The sequence below is a fragment of the Sminthopsis crassicaudata genome, chromosome 1, assembly GCF_048593235.1.
Source record: "Sminthopsis crassicaudata isolate SCR6 chromosome 1, ASM4859323v1, whole genome shotgun sequence".
Classification (NCBI taxonomy): domain Eukaryota; kingdom Metazoa; phylum Chordata; class Mammalia; order Dasyuromorphia; family Dasyuridae; genus Sminthopsis; species Sminthopsis crassicaudata.
The window spans coordinates 18,384,173-18,393,994 of NC_133617.1; the positions used below are offsets into that span (position 1 = coordinate 18,384,173).

The 9,822-nt window shown below is 54.7% G+C and overlaps 1 protein-coding gene across 1 annotated transcript in view; it reads right to left on the reverse strand.

Moving 5' to 3' along the window:
• The window catches only part of FAM222A (family with sequence similarity 222 member A), a 69,113-nt gene extending 61,963 nt beyond the window's left edge, over positions 1-7,150 (reverse strand). Inside the window, exon 1 of the mRNA XM_074295401.1 lies at positions 6,096-7,150. The gene's annotated coding sequence lies outside the window, so the exon portion shown is untranslated. The remainder of the gene's footprint in view (positions 1-6,095) is intronic.
• Between the last annotated feature and the right edge of the window lie 2,672 nt (positions 7,151-9,822).

A 9,822-nucleotide genomic window follows, 5' to 3' on the forward strand; every position in this document is an offset into this window, starting at 1 on the left:
GAAGACCAGGCAGAAGGGGGGCAGTCTGTGGCCAAGCTGGGCCGAGGGTGGCCGCCCGCCCATTCACCGATCGGCGCCCCCTCCCCGCCACAAAGCCCCCTCTCTCCCCCTCCCCTCCCCCCTACAAACTAAAACAGCCATTAGGCAGATTTCAAAAGATGTCAGTAGCTTATAATTATACAAGACATCCTTCTGAGATAAAAGTGATTACCCTGGAAGCAAATCACTTAGCAACCAATCAGGGGCCCAGAGAGCAGAGCGGTGACCAGCCATCCATTCTCGCCTCATCCCTTTTTCCCTTGCATCCAAATACAAACACAGATAAAGGGAAACACAATAGCTCTTGACACGCAAATAGGTTAACATAATAAAGCCAGCTTTAGCCGGCTCACTCGAGGGAGAAAAGCAATTCTCAGGCAGGCAGGAGGTAATAAAACAGGGCTTTTGTGTGGCTGCCTCCCCCCTCCCTCGCCCCAGCCAGCTCGGCTGCATTAGCTGATAGGAATCACAGTTTGATTGAATTACCTTTCATGAATATTAGCTTTTTTGAGGAATGCAAAGACAGGGAACAGGAAGGCGGCTTACCATTTTCATCCCGACTTTTCTCCCAGAGCTCCCGACACCTGGGGCTCCAGAGGAACCCGGCACTCGGAGGGCTGGGGCTTTCTGGGAGATGGAGCCCGGTGGGGATTAGGAGAAGGGCCCAGCAAGCAGCAGCATGCAAATGGACGAGTGCTCACAGGCATGCGATCACGCTGGGAAAACGGGCTTGGGGGGCCGAGGGGGATGCCGGGAATATACTGCTGGGGGGGGGGGGAGAGGATTTGGAAGACCCTTACTCTTTTGGTTTGTGAATGGGCTTCAGTTTCCTTATCTGGAAAATGAAAGGCTTTATTTATTTGTCCGGCATTCGTTCCTCAAACATTTATTAGGCTCCTATTATGTGCCAGGTACTGTGTTAAGTCCTGGGGGTACATGGACCAAAAAGTTGAAACAGTTCCTGCCTTAAGGGTGTGTGTGTGTGTGTGTGTGTGTGTGTGTGTGTGTGTGTGTAAAAAGGGAACGTACACATTGTTACATGTTAGATCAACAAAAGCTGATTTCCAAGGACCCTCCCAGCTGGAACATTTTGTGTTCTCAGCTCCTCCTGGTCCTGATATTTCTCATTCTAAGGTCCCTTTGGGCTCTAAATTCCATTCAATTAAACTTTCATTTTAATGTCTATTGATTCTTTGTTCTAAGCACCTGTGTCTAAGATGTGCATCTGAGCACAATACCCTGAAGAGCCAGTCACCCAAGGGACTAAGAACTGCACCCAACTGGCACGGAACATACAAGTAAACAGCAAGCCGGAACCGTCGGGGCAAGTTGCGAGAGCTCCCCCCCAACCCTTCCCTCTGCCCTCGCCAGACACCTGGTCCCCAGGAGCCCTGAAGTCTGGCCAACAGTCCACACATCAGCTCTCTCGGGATCTCCCTAACCCTTGCCTCGGGGCCGGCCACCCACACCTTGGGCAGGAGGAGGGGCTCCTGGGAGAGACGCTCCGACGTGACCCCTAAGCAGGGTAGCTCTGGGGGAAGCCCCAATAGGCAGGGATCGAGAACCTACAAGGGTCCTTTGCCAGTTCCCGGGGCTAGTGGCCAAAAGGCAATTTGCTGCTGCCCTTTCTGGTTGAAAGGAAGAGGGGAAGGAGGCTATCCTCTTATTCCCTGAATTCCCAGGGCCCTCCCCCCAATCCACAACCACCTCTAGGAATGAAATAACAAGAGCATCTCGGGTTCTCTCCCAAGGGAAACAAGAGAGTTAAGAGCTGCCATGGACCCTGGATCCAGTGGAACCAATCCCCTCCCTTTTATAGGAGGCCCAAGGCCACAAAGGCAGTACAAGTGGAACATTTGAACCCATGTCTCAATCAAATGGATTTTTCCAGTACACCAACTAATAACAGACAAAGCCCTTCCCCTCCTTCTCTTGTAAAGGCAAAGTCGGTCATGAAACTCTCCTACTGAATGGCTCTGTGGGTCTGTGTTGTATATGTACACACACATATGTGGGGGGAGAGAAACAGGGACAGAGATAAAGGGAGACAGAGAATACAAGAGGCTGGAAATCTCTTTGGGGATCTGGGTGAGAAGCCAGGATGCTCCCATCCTCCCCTCTCATTGCACAGAGAACCTCCATGAAGGACTTCACAAGTGTCCTAACTATGAACTCTGGTTCCTGTCACTGATTGCCTTGTACAGCTGGAAAAGTACTGTTTCTAAGGCAGGGAAGCAGGGGTCTAGTCCTGCCTGTTCATTTCATGGGCCTGTGACATGGGTTTATTACAACCTCCCTGACCTCAGTTTCCCTATCTGTAAAATGAGCATTTAACAAAATAGCTTCGGGGATCCTTTTCGACTCACAACCTATGATCCTATGGCCTTGGCCGGGATGGGGAGACTGATGATACGGAAACACAGAATTTAGATCCTGATGAATCATCCGGGAAACTGAGGCTCACCACTACTGAGTTTCTGGGCAGGACTTTGAACCCAGGCCCTCTGACTCCCAAGGAGGTGATTTCTCTATTACTTCAGGGATATCTTTGTGGGCCTGCGTTCCACACAGAAAGTACGGAGCGCTAACACTTTGTGCTCCCCACCACACCCGGTTGGAGAGAGGATCTAGTGGGATAATGTATGTAATGTGCTCTCTGATGACATTAGGGACTCTGGGGGTGCCAGTGGGCAGAGGTATTCTTTCCATACCCCCCCCCTTCCTGGCACAATTCTCCAAGTAACAAGAGAGCTGCAGAAACAGAAGGGAATGCCTGAAACTGCCAGCTTTTCCCCCCTCCGACTTGGCTGGTGAAAATGTAAATATGCAACAGAGAGACTCCAACTGCTTTGCTCCTGTTTTTACATTTCTCTGAACAGCTCTGGGGGCTGCCTGCCTGCCTCGCCTGCCTGCCTGGCGAATGACGGCAAGTTTGTTTCAAAACTCAGCAAAGCTGCCACCGAGAAGGGGAATCCAAACAGTGGCCTGGGTGGGGCCTGAGGGAGCTGGCTAGCCTGGCTCCCCTGGGCCCTGCTACCTTCCGTGGGAAGATGCAATGGCTAGCCCCCAACCACACTGTATTGACTCCTTAAATTAGGAGGATTTTCTGGGGGGAAATGCAAGTTCTTCGAGATCGGGGCTATTTTCTTTTTAATCTTGATTCTCTCCCTCTTTCCCTAATGTTGCTGTTCCACAGGATCCCTAATCTTTTTCTAGAAATGGGAAACCTACAGTTTCATGGAGCTTGGAGGTGGTTAGGGGAGCTAGATCAAGGCTCTCTGCTCTGAAAGCTACTTGGGGAGCTGGGGGGAAAGCTCCTCTCCAAAGGAAAAGTCCCCTTTCAAGATCTCGGCCCCTTTCTAGCAGACCCACTTTTATAGAGACCTAATTCTTAAGAGATCACGGAGCCCCCACCTATTGCTGCTCTTCCTTCATGGGCACTACACTGTGCTCTCAGGAAAACCCCTTTTTAACCAGTAAATGTGGAGACACGTGGGTCTGGCCACTGCTTTCGGACACGAAACAAGCATTTCCTTGGGATTCTTGAAGGAACTGGCTGACAAAGAGGCAACTTCAGATCCCCATGCTCAACTCTATAATAAAACCCCCTGCCTTAGATGTCCCTTGGTGAGAAAGGAAGGTTGATCCTGTCCATTAAAAATCCAAGGAACAGCCCCAGTTTTCCCAGCCTTGAGAAATATCTAAGGAAAGAGGTTCCCCAAGTTCTATGGCTGCCAACTTTAACATAATCCATCTTCTCCATGTAAACATGACATCTGGATAGAGTCCGGCACTTAGCACTGGGCCCAGAACACAGTAAGTGCTTAATAAATGCTTGTTGGTTGACAACAGTTGAAGAGCTTGGCTCACTCTCCCATTTGATCCTTGTTTATCTTGGTCTAAGAACCAAGTCATGAGTGTAAGTGGTGGGCCAGTCCAACTTTGCTGTGGATTCTCTGCCTATTTTTCCCCCATTAACATTTTCAATCACAGAACCAGAAAGAGCCCTTCAAATCTTTCTGAAGTTCCCCACCCTCACCCCAACCCCACGCCAGGAATCCTTAACGCGCCTCCTGGAGCCGAAATAAGACCAAAAAGTGACAAGTTTCTGAGGCAGGATTCAAACTCAGACCTCTCCAGAATCCTAACTGCCACTGGGTCTACTCAGATTCCTGGGAGTCTTGCTACCTTTGACCTTGGGTTAGAATCCCTTCTCATCAGAAAGGGGGCAGGTAGGAGCCGATGGCCGCCAAGGTCCCCCGCCACGGCTGGGGAATCCACATGCCAGCAAGGAACCTGGGCAAGAGGCCCAAGCCCTTTCGCTGCCTCGGGTCCTAAAGTGAGTGGGGAGGGGGATGGAAAAAGCTTACTCCTGGTTCTGCCTCGGTCTTAGTGGTGTGACAGTGGGCAAGTCATTTCCCCAGAATTGGACTTGGGGGGGGTAGGGTCTAGTCTCCTGACAGATGATCTCCCAGAACCCTCGCGGATCTACCATGCTGCGATGAAGGCCTCCCCGGCCCGGCACCTCACCCTCCGAAGAACAGATCCAGAACAAGGCAGAGCCCTCAGCCCGCCGCTGGTTAGAGATTCTATATCGGCCGAAGTCCGGTCTGGCAGAAGGCCGCAGCACTCACCGCCGGGAAGGCAATCCGGGCTGATCCCCCTGCCCGCCCCCCGGGCAAAGCCCTGAGCTTAACGTGCCGAGGTGGGGGCTGAGAGATCAGCTCCGAGACTGGGGCGCCTGCCCCTCTGCCTGCCAAAGCTCTCGGCAGATTTAGGTCAGCTCAGCCTCCTGAGCCCTGCGCCGTCCTCCTCCTCCTCCTCCTCCTCCTCCCAGGCACGGAAGGTCTTTCTCTCCCACCCCCGGTGTCCGGCTTTCAAGCCTGCCTCCCTGCCCCCGCCAGGTCGGATCTGTCAAGCTGCGTCGCCCAGGCAACACTCTGTGACGTCACAACCGCTGCCTGTGACGTCACACCGCAGCGGAAACCTCAGGATCCTGGATATACAATTAGATAAAGTCTAGCCGGGTCAGGAGGACGAACTTTAATTAAAGGGAAAAAAAAAAAAAAAAAAAAAAAAAGGAAAAAAGAACCCCCCCCCCAAATTGGCTGGGGGTGGGGGGGACTGTCGTAGAATCGGGATGGTAGAAGCGCTGGTGGGGGTGGTGCACGCAGCCACCTCTCGCCCCCTCCCCGCCTTGGGGCTCCTCCCCCCTCTTCCCCCACCAGATGTCAACCACCTACCCCAGCGCTGCACCTGTGCTGCCTCCCACCTGCATTCCCTGTGTCCCCACGCCCCATTCTGGTTTCACCGGAGCCGGAGGAGCCCCTGCTTAACAGCAGCTTGGATGCGGGGGGAGGGGGCAGAATCACCCCGACTCCCCGGCTTGCACTCCACCCCGCACACGGACTTTGGAGGAGCTGGCGTTCTAGCTTTCAGGGTTCCAGGATTGCCTCGGCCCGGGGACCTTTGTTTGATGGCTGGGGTTGGGGGGCGGTGTGGCTGAGAAATGCAGCCTCAGCACCTCTCTCTCTCTCTCGCTCTCTCGCTCTCTCTCGCTTCCAGAATCCCCTAATTCTATAGGCTCTTAACGCCCCTTGCCATTCATTCCCCCCAAAGGAGCGTGGGGCCCCAAATTCGGGGGGGAATGGGCTAGCTCTCCTCTCCCTGGGGCGGAACAGGGAGATGGAGGGGTCGCCCAGCCCCGGTGGAGGCCGGCAGGATCACCACGCAACCCGTTCCTTTCAGCCGCAGCTACGTCCCCCTCCAGGACACGAAAGAGCAGGCTCGGGGAGAGGCGCCTGCCCCGTCCCGGCAAGTTCCCCGGACTCTTAAGGAGGGCAGGCGAGTCGTCCTGTCCTCCGGCGGGGTCAGCGCCCGGAGCTCACCCCCGAGCTGGTGCCCCCCAAACGCTCATGCCCAAGGCTGTCAGCACCCCGAGAGGAGGCTCGTTCTTTTGCTCTGCCCGTCTCCCCTCGAGGGGGCTCAGAAGAGGGGGCGCCCCACCTGGCTGTTGCTCCCCTCCCCGGCCCCTCCCTCCATCTCCCCGGATTTACCGTGTCTGTCCGAGGCGTCGTCGCCGGATGGAGCCGGGCTCAGCGGAGACTGGCTGCTGTCCGGGGCTGAGCCATGAGCCGCGAACGGCCGCACGAGGCAATCCGGGCGGAGGCTTCGGAGCAGCGGCCGCCACGTCGGAAGCGGCCGGCCGCGGGGCTCGGAGCGCACGCACGCCCGGGGCCGGCCGGCCGCGGGGCTCCGGCTTAGCGGGGGGTGCGAGGGCCCGGGGAGCCCTTCCTGCTGCTGCTGCTGCGGGCCGGCTGGCCGCGGACTCCCGGCTGCATCCCGGCCCGGCCGGCCGGCAGAGGGGCCGCCGCTCTGGCCGCTCCTTCCTCGGGCGCTGCCTGGCCCCGGGCCCAGTCCAGCCGGCGGGGCGGACTTAGTTAGCTCCGCGCCTCCGGGCGGCCGCCGGGGGCTCCCGTCTCCGCAGCGGCGCAGCCGGCCCGGCTCATCGGCGCGGCCCGGGCGCCCGGCTCTTTGTTGCTTCCTCCCGGGCCCCGCGGGGGCCGCCGCAGCAGGGCCCGCTCCGGTGTGAGGCGGCTCCGGCGGGCACGCGAGGGGCGCGCGGGCGATGGCCGCGGCGGCGGCGGCTCCGGTTCGGCCGGCGCCCCTCCTCTCTCTCTCCCTCTGGGCCCCGGAGGATGCGGGTGGGGGAGGGGAGGGACGGAGGGAGGAGCAGGCGAGCGGCGGCTCCGAGGCTGCCTCCGGGCTGAAGGTCCCCGCGAGCTGCTCCCCGGCTTCCCCTACTCCTGCGGCTCCTGGGCTCTTCGCTCCGCGCAGCGGCAGAAGCAGCGGCGTGCGCCGGATCTCACGAGCCCATGGCCCCGGGTGGCGCGCGGGGCTCCCGGCGGGCTCCGCAGCCTCGCACCGCCGGCTCCACGACCCTCGCGGGCGGTCGAGGAACAGGTCTTCCCGGTCCGGACCGGTCCGGCTCCGCCTGAGAAGCTGCGAGAGCGCGAGCCAGCCGGCCGGCCGGCCCGCCCACCCTTCCCCCAGTCTCCGACCGAGCTGCCGCGGCGCTTGCAGCCGGCCGGCCTCCGCTCCGCAGCTCTGCTCCCGCCCGACTGACAAGCGCGAGCCCCAGCCGCGGTCGCCGAGGCTCGCCCCCCACCCTCCTCCTCGGGGACAGCCAATCGGCTGCGGCCGAGAGGCGGTTACCAGGGTGACGCGCCGCCGCGTCCCGGGAGGGGCGGGGCCAGAGGCCGCCACGCGTTCTTTTCGCGGCAAAATTCAAAGACCAGTAGGGCGGCTCTCCAGCTCGGACCTCCACACCTCAAGCAAGCCGACGCCACGAGGACTACCACTCCCAAGGTGCACTGCGGCCACGCCGGGTCGAGAATGACCAGCACGACGGAGCGAGGCGTCCTGGTACTTGTATTCCCTCTCTTTGGGGCATTCTTCCCAACCCTCAGAGGATGCCCAGGATCCCACAGCCGCGGCCGCCGCGAGACCAGCCACCTGGCTGCCACGGTTCCCGGCTTCTCGTCTCGCCCCTATGACCTGCCTCCGTTTTTCCTGGCTGCCAATTGTCTTTCATTTGTAAAATAGACTGAACAGGGATTGCTGGTGAATCTCAAGGCCGAGCAAACCCTAAAGCGTCTCATAACTAAACGGGAGCAGATCTCTTGCTGCTGTTAACTGAAAGGAGGCGCTTGGAGGAAAGGCCGAGAGCGCAAAGGCCTCGTAATGGCCCTGGGGCTTGGAGAGACACTTCCCTCTCCGATGGCCGAGGAGCGGCTGGGAAACTGACTCGGTCCTCTTCCGGGCCCAGATGTCACCTTGGAGTTCTGCGGCTGAGAGCTCTTCCTCCGCATGATCTCATTCCTTTCCCCTCTGATGTAATCCTGTCCTATTCTCCTTATCCAAGGAGGAACCTCTTCCCGGCCCCAGCGGCTAAAGTTACTTGTACTGGGATCGCCCCCTCGGACCTCCCAAACAATGTAGTAACAATAATAATAATTATAAATATGAAATCAACATAGTTTTTAAAAATTAAAAATAAATAAAATAGGTTGTGTTTAATTAATAAATAGTCCTTAAGTGGCAAGAGCATTCACACACACACACACACACACACACACACACACACACACACACATATGTGTGCTTATATATTTACATACTCATGACATCCACAAAATGTGTGTGTGCACATATGTTTGTATGTATATATATACATGTATTTGATCTACCATCTGAACCCCCTTTATAGATAGCAGGCGGTGGTCCATGCTAGCACTGCAGATAGATTGGCTGGAGGATGGGCTGGCAGGACCCAGGACTTAAGTAGGCCATTTTTTTTTTTCCTATTTCCAAGAAGGGTATTGACCTAGAATGATTTCTACCCCTTTCAGAAATCTCTAGGAATGAGTCTTGTTCAGAAAGAAAACTTCCCTGATTGTCCTAAAGGGAGATGGGAACCCTTAGCTTTTTGGCTAGTTTAGCACATTCTTATCAAGCACTGGTCACCCAAAAGTCATACCCAGTAAATTACTTTTATCCATGAAAGCAGCCAAGAGAAATCAGAGATTATACCATTATAATGTATTAGAGAACGCAAAACAAAAGTTCAGAAGGAAGCAAGAGGAGCTCTCACCTCAAACCAGGAGAATCATTTCATCAAAGGACCATCTACTCAGCATTTTCAAGAATTGCAGGGGTTGGAAGTAAAGGCTCATAAGGGGGACTGTTTTTCCTCTAAACATATTCAACTCTAGTCTATTTTTCAAAGGTTTCTGCTCTCTCTCTCTCTCTCTCTCTCTCTCTCTCTCTCTCTCTCTCTCTCTCTGTCTCTCTCTCTCTCTCTGTCTCTCTGTGTGTCTCTCTCTCTGTGTGTCTCTCGGTCTCTCTGTCTCTCTGTCTCTGTCTCTCTTTCTCTATCTGTCTGTCTCTCTCTGTCTCTCTCTTTTTTTTCTCTCTCTCCTATCTCTCTCTGCCTCTGTCTCTCTGTCTCTGTTTCTCTTTCTGTCTGTTTCTCTATCTGTGTCTCTCTCTTTTTCTCTCTCTCTCTTCTATCTCTATCTCTGTCTCTGTTTCTCTGTCTGTCTGCCTGTCTCTCTGTCTCTCTCTTGACCTATCTCATTCAAGGTCTTAAAGTATTTGTCTCACAAACTGAAGTGAAGTTACTGTTCTTCTCCCTGTTTGTGCTATGTAGCGGCTCAGCATTCTCTCATCCAAATGGGAGTCATGTCACAAATGCGCATCGCAGGCCAAGGCAATGCACCTTAGGCTTTGTTAGAATCATGGATATAATAAAAAAAAATGATAGTAGGCACTATAATTTCACAATAATAAGCTTGGAGAATTCTAAGTGGAAATTCTTCTAAGTACACAAGAACTGGTCTACTACTTAGGATTTGTGGAAGGGACCCAGCTAGCCTATTCGCTCCCTTGTTTGACACATCTGAGAACCAGATCCATACGATGCATTGCCCAAGGTCACACATGTAGTAAATAAATACTAGCAAATTCTTTGGTCAGGCCATTCAGCTAGTAAGTTTCTTTATGACTGGATAAAAAGAAGTCAGGAAGATCAGGGTCCAAATCCTGCCTCTGATACTTAATTCTATTCTATACTTCAAATCCTACTCTGATATTTGTCCACTGATCCTAAAATCAACTCTTAGAGCTTATCAGTTTCCTCATCTGTAAAATGGGGTTAATAATCCCAGTACTACTTCACAGGGTTGTTTTGAAACTCAAATTAGCTAATGTATGTAAAATATG